Here is a 7,135-nt window from a genome sequence, read left to right as displayed (position 1 = left end):
TTACTCACATCAGCTGTGGAGAGCATGATCACACAGTCCTCAGGAACAGCTGATGCTCTCATGCATGTTTCAGTGTTACTTGCCTGGAAGCAAGCATAGAAGTTATTTAGCTTGTCTGGTAGGCTCTGTCACTGGGCAGCTCTTGGCTGTGCTTCCCTTTGTCTTCTGTAATAGTTTGCAGGCCCTGCCACATCGGCCGGTCGTCCATTAAACCCAGTGAAGCAGTGAGAATATGTGTCTTGCATGATCTGCTATTTGTGACATGTGACARATGTGTGTTCACCTTCACACACCTGCACCATAAAGCTTGGATAATATGGCCACCTTTTCAAATACTCAATTTGTTGCGTCTTGGAGGGTGTGACTTTCATTTGCGCAAAAACTTTGAGATTCATTTAATTATATTGATTGATATTGTTTCCCCATCTTTGAGAAAGTAAACTATTCAGTACAATAACAACACGTGTTTAGGACGCTGCGGGTGTCTGAATCTATATAGCAATAGTCATTGCGTCCTGTTACATCGCAATGAGAGGAGTGTGATGTGCACCACCAAAGCACAATAGTAAACACCTATGCGTCGGATACAGGGAATGTCAAGGTGCATCTASACAAGAGAGGTGCAGTACTTAATTGTATAACATAATAAGAAAGACTAGCCTACATATTGAATAMAGTTATGTAAGTTATTAATCGTCCTGCCTGTCCTGCCTCTGAGACAAGGGAAAAGCATCCTATTCAACCAGACTGGTCTCAATTAATGGGAGAAGGTGCATTTTTTGTAGTCGTTTGTTGTAAATTCTCATCCCTTCCAGCCGTGCGCGCGTGTTTATTAGTGGCCTACGCATGCCTGGAGAAACGGACATGTTTCTATTAGATGTCTATATTTATCCTCAACGATTCGTATTTACACGAAATAGTTTACTAGGCCWATGTTTCGTCATGATTTTTCCWTCMCCSACTTTCGGTGGTTGTATTTTTCCATCTGRCCATRTAAGATGAACGGGCTCTGCTTTCTTAGGTCGGGAAAACACGGCACTGTGGTACAAGCGCCGAAAAAGGGTGAATCAATTTGAGAGAGAGAGAGAGAGAGAGAGAGAGAGAGGGCGGGTTGGAGAGAGAGAGGGAGAGAAAGGACGAGAGGGAGAGGGGAGAGAAGACGCTGACTATAGGCTACGCCTCTGCAGTTTAAGGAATATATTAAAAGGAAAGGTAAGATTCATTAAATGGTATCAGAGTATAAGGGACGTTATTCGTGTGTTGCATGTTAAACAAATCCCGTTGTTTGACTTTGGATTCTCAGCTTTCATAAAGCAGCGTTGGTGTATGACCAGCCTATTCTTTATCTGCTGAATAGTTTTCGCTGTTCCAATATATTTCATTTGCGGTTGTCGTTAACGAATTAATGCGGTGGTGTCTGTATGTGTGGTTTTGCGTGCGTTTGTGCGCGCGTTCGTCTGTGCGTGCACGCAGCGACGCGCATCAATGTAAAGTGATAAATGTTAAGGCTATTGCTTTAATAAGGACMGCGTTTCAGAATTGATAGGACGGAATATCAACCATGTTTCTGGAMAGAAACAAGCGGATAGCCTACATTATCGTCCTGAAATGTGAGGGGTTTCGGCGCCTTTAACCATGAATTGTGGCGAGACGATACATTTAATTCGGTGAGAGTGCGTACGAATGAAACAGGAAAGTCAAGTGATTCGTGTACTTCATACTTAATTCATAAGAAGACATATGTGCGTCTCGTTAAATTGCCTGTTTCTGACATTGGTGTCGTGTCTTTGGCAAATGGCATTGATAACAATTGATAAATGCACAGGGCAGTAGCCAAATTTTAAAAAGTAATTATTGCCTATAATTAAAATAATTGTATTGTTATGGCTCGTATTTCACAGTTCTGCTGAGTAGCCTAATGCGTGGCTCATTACATATTTCCTATTTCAATAGGCCAATAGTTCTGAGAAAAAGTTATTAGGCTGTACCCACTGGGTATAGACGTCAAATCAACGTCTATTCCACGTTGGTTCCACGTAAACAACGTTGAGTCAACCAGTGGGTACTATTAAGCCACGTTATTTGCGGTCATCTGTTTCGTTTGGTTATTCTCTCTTGACAATGATTAGTGTCCCCAAATAGCGTGAATAAGCGGAGGCACCGTGCACGGCACATGACTGAAGCATGCAGGTTAAGCCAATATAACTGTGGCCCACAGAGGAGCCCCTCTGATTGAGAACAAGGAGCAGATAGATTAGGTCTGATGAGTGAAGATCTACCGCCTCTATCTGCAACACAACGATACGGGTACGAGCGGATTGAAATGCTAATGTTCAGCAGTGTGTTTTGGGTGGGCAGTCTGGCAGAATGAGATTGCTGCCTGGCACAGCAGTCAGTGGGCATAGTTTGATTTCGTGAGTTTATGATAGGGGCTAAATTGTTAATGGGGCGTTAGGGGACAAAGTGGAGCACTGGGCAGGATTAGATTGAGGGTGAAGTGTGATGGGTGGTTAGGCTAGAATGGGGGAGAGGAGAATGCTTTAAAAGAGGCCCTTCAAGCACTGGTCCTGGGCCAGTTCTGCCTCTCAGCTGGTGGTGGATGGCTGAAGTTGGATTTCAGCTCCAAGCTAATTTTGGAGCAGTGCTCAGAGGGATTTCTGTTTGAGATATGACTGGGGAAAAGCTGCCATTCTGAGAATGAAAAGTTATTTAATTGTGAATTGTGGAGATGGACTTAAGGGTTAAATATATGAAATAGAGAGCAATGGACAGAAAAAGGTAATAAACTAATAAATACACAACTTTAGAGAGAATATTTTCCCCAAGAAACAAAGTAGTGAGCAAAATGAACATTTAAAAAAAAACAAACATTTTCTACATGTGTCTGACTTTACACTCATCTCTGGTCCACTCAATCRTCCAAACCTCATCCACTGCTGGTCTTGAACATAGACCCAGTCCCATAAACCAGTCTCACTGCTGTTACATCTGTGGAGATGGTGCCAATGTTTAATGAAAACAATTTCCACTATGTCAGATTTGATGCTTGTTAGTACCTAGTGTATCACTGCTTCACTCTTAATTGCTCAGTGAACGACTGTGATGTATGCCATTATAACGACAAGCCCCTGTGCTTATTCTTAACCATTTTGCTTGTAACTACAGATGTAAAAATTTAAGATGACGTTAAGTTAATGTTTCTCTTATAGCAGATGTTTAAAGTGTTCAGATAAAACGGGGCCTGCTAGTACATGTGAGGTGGAGCTGTATGGGTAATCAAAGTGCACATCCCTCTCCTCTCCACTCATAGGACCAGTACAAGTCACAGAGTGGCCCTGGGAGGAGGAGAAGAATGTCACTTTAAATATCACATTAGAGACAAGGCCTTTTAGCCAAGGGCAGGGTTTTAAAAAGATCAAGACATCTCGTAGCTGTAAAACGAGGATAAATCTAGCTCTTGAAACACACACAAGTGGTTCTTCCCCTTCCTTCATTCATTGCTTCCCTCCCATCCCACCACCAAAGATATTCCCTAAAAATGTCCTTGAAATCGATTAAAACCAGACTGGGTCAAAAGGTGACCAATAGCAAGCGGTGGACAGTCAGAGGAAAACAAGAACATTATTTATGAAGCATTGTCCTCTATGGATTGAAGGGTTTAGACATTATTTCCCTGGGCTTCACACTCCAAGCAAATCCAGAAACCTGCTACACTGAATTAGTAAAGGCTTTGGAACTGTTAGTGATCCGTCATGTAGCTGTGGCCCAGGTCTTGTATCTGCTGAATAGTTTTCGCTGTTCAATATATTATTTGCGGTTGTGTTACCGAATTAATGCGGTGGTGTCTGTATGTGTGGATTTGCGTGCGTTTGTGCACGCGTTCGTCTGTGCGTGCACGCAGCGACGCGCATCAATGTAAAGTGATAAATGTTAAGGCTATTGCTTTAATAAGGAGCGTTTCAGAATTGATAGGACGGAATATCAACCATGTTTCTGGACAGAAACAAGCGGATAGCCTACATTATCGTCCTGAAATGTGAGGGGTTTCGGCGCCTTTAATATGAATTGTCGAGACGATACATTTAATGGTGAGAGTGCGTACGAATGAAACAGGAAAGTCAAGTGATTCGTGTACTTCATACTTAATTCATAAAACATATGTGCGTCTCGTTAAATTGCCTGTTCTCTGACATTGGTGTCGTGTCTTTGGCAAATGGCATTGATACAATTGATAATGCACAGGGCAGTAGCCAATTTTAAAAGTAATTATTGCCTATAATTAAAATAATTGTATTGTTATGGCTCGTATTTCACAGTTCTGCTGAGTAGCCTAATGCGTGGCTCATTAAATTTCCTATTTCAATAGGCCAATAGTTCTGAGAAAAAGTATTAGCTTACCACTATGAAATAACGTTATCACGTGGTAGTAAACAACGTGAGTCAACAGTGGTAACTATTAACCACTTATTTGCGTCATCTGTTTCGTTTGGTTATTCTCTTTGACAATGATTAGTGTCTCAAATAGTGTGAATAATGCGGAGGCACCGTGCGCGGCACATGACTGAGGCATGCAGGTTAAGCCACTATAACTGTGGCCACAGAGGAGCCCCTCTGATTGAGAACAAGGAGCAGATAGATTAGGCCTGATGAGTGAAGATCTACCGCCTCTATCTGCAACACAACGATACGGTACGAGCGGATTGAAATGCTAATGTTCAGCAGTGTGTTTTGGTTGGGCAGTCTGGCAGAATGAGATTGCTGCCTGGCACAGCAGTCAGTGGGCAAGTTTGATTTCGTGAGTTTATGATAGGGGCTAATTGTTAATGGGGCGTTAGGGGACAAGTGGAGCACTGGCAGGATTAGATTGGGTGAAGTGTGATGGGTGGTTAGGCTAGAAGGGGGAGAGGAGAATGCTTTAAAAGAGGCCCTTCAAGCACTGGTCCGGGCCAGTTCTGCCTCTCAGCTGGTGGTGGATGGCTGAAGTTGGATTTCAGCTCCAAGCTAATTTTGGAGCAGTGCTCAGAGGATTTCTGTTTGAGATATGACTGGGGAAAAGCTGCACATTCTGAGAATAAAAGTTATTTAATTGTGAATTGTGGATTGTGGACTTAAGGGTAAATACAGTGGGGAGAACAATTGATACACTGCGATTTTGAAGGTTTTCCTTACTAACAAGCATGTAGAGGTCTGTAATTTTTATCATAGTACATTCAACTATGAGAGACGGAATCATAAACAAAAATCCAGAAAATCACATTGTATGATTAAGTAATTAATTTGCATTTTATTGCGTACAATATATTGATCACCTACCAACCGTAAGAATTCCGGCTCACAGACCTGTTCGTTATCTTTTAGAAGCCTCCTTCTCCACTCATTACCTGTATTAACGCACTGTTTGAAATTGTTACCTGTATAAAAGACACCTGTACACCACTATCAACAGACTCCAATCTCTACAATGCCAAGACCAGAGAGCTGTGTAAAGGACATCAGGATAAAATTGTAGACCTGCACAAGGCTGGATGGGCTACAGACAATAGGCAAGCAGCTTGGTGAAGAAGGCCAACTGTTGGCGCAATTATTAGAAAAGAAGAAGTTGAAGATGACGGCAACCACCTCGCGTCTGGGCTCCATGCAAGATCTCACCTCGTGGGCATCAATGATCATAAGAAGGTGAGGATCAGCCCAGAACTACAGGCACCGTGTCAATACCTGAGAGAGCTGGGACCACAGTCTCAAAGAAACCATTAGTAACACACTACGCGCCGGATTGAAATCCTGCAGCGCACGCAAGTCCCCCTGCTCAAGCCAGCGCATGTCCAGGCCGTCTGAAGTTTGCCAATGACCATCTGGATGATCCAAGGAGATTGGAGAAGGTCATTGGTCTGATGAGACAAAAATAGAGCTTTTTGGTCTAACTCCACTCGCCGTGTTTGGAGGAAGAAGAAGGTTGAGTACAACCCCAAGACACCCCCAACAATGAAGACTGGAGTGGAAACATAATTCTTTGGGATGCTTTTCTGCAAGGGACAGGCGACTGCACCGTATTGAGGGAGGATGGAGGGGCCATGTATGCGAGATCTTGGCCAAAACCTCCTTCCTCTAGTAGAGGCATTGAAGATGGGTCTGGGGATCTTCCAGCTGACAACGACCCGACAACACCAGCCAGGGCAACTAAGGAGTGGTCCGTAAAAGCACTCAAGGTCCTGGAGTGCCTAGCCAGTCTCCAGACCTGAACCCAATAGAAATCTTTGGAGGGAGCTGAACGTCCGTATTGCCCAGCGACAGCCCACAACCTGAAGATCTGAGAGAAGTATGTATGGAGGAGTGGCCAAATCCCTGCTGCAGTGGTGCAACCTGGTCAATAATACAGGAAACGATGATCTTTGTAATTGCAAACAAAGGTTCTGTACCAATATTAAGTTCTGCTTTTTCTGAGTATCAAATACTTATGTCATGCAATAAATGCTAATTAATTACTAAAATCATACAATGTATTTTCTGGATTTTTGTTTTAGATTCCGTCTCTCACAGTTGAAGTGTACTATGATAAAAATTACAGCCTCTACATGCTTTGTAAGTAGGAAAACCTTCAAAATCGGCAAGTGTATCAAATACTTGTTCTCCCAACTGTATATGAAAAGAGAGAAATGGACAAAAAGTTAAATAACCAATAAATACACACTTTAAGAGAGAATTTTTCCCCAAAAAAAAGAAGTAGTGACAAGATTACACTTTTCTTTCTTTTTTTACATGTGTTCTGATACACTCATCTCTGGTCCACTCAATCGATCAAACCTCATCCACTGCTGTCTTGAAATAGAGCCAGTCCCATAAACCAGTCTCACTGCTGTTAATCTGTGGAGATGTGGAAATTGTTTTCATTAAACATTGCAACATGTCAGATTTGATGCTTGTTTAGCTACCTAGTGTATCACTCGTTACTCTTATTGCTCAGTAACGATGTGATGTATGCCATTATAAGACTGTGCTTATTCTTAACCATTTTGCTTGTAACTACAGATGAAAATTTAAGATGACGTTAATTTTAATGTTTCTCTTAAGAGAATGTTTATAGTGTCAGATCAAACAGGGCCTTAGATACCATTGAGGTGGAGCTTGTCGGGTAATC

At 42.4% G+C, this 7,135-nt stretch overlaps 1 protein-coding gene across 1 annotated transcript in view; it reads left to right on the top strand.

Moving 5' to 3' along the window:
* Positions 1-1,111: 1,111 nt before the first annotated feature.
* lrrc4ba (leucine rich repeat containing 4Ba) overlaps positions 1,112-7,135 on the top strand; it is a 55,090-nt gene continuing 49,066 nt past the window's right edge. The window contains 1 exon segment of the mRNA XM_070439268.1: positions 1,112-1,212. The gene's annotated coding sequence lies outside the window, so the exon portion shown is untranslated.

The sequence above is a fragment of the Salvelinus sp. IW2-2015 genome, unplaced genomic scaffold (genome assembly GCF_002910315.2).
Source record: "Salvelinus sp. IW2-2015 unplaced genomic scaffold, ASM291031v2 Un_scaffold1528, whole genome shotgun sequence".
Classification (NCBI taxonomy): Eukaryota; Metazoa; Chordata; class Actinopteri; order Salmoniformes; family Salmonidae; genus Salvelinus; species Salvelinus sp. IW2-2015.
This window is presented reverse-complemented; position numbering and strand designations above follow the sequence as displayed.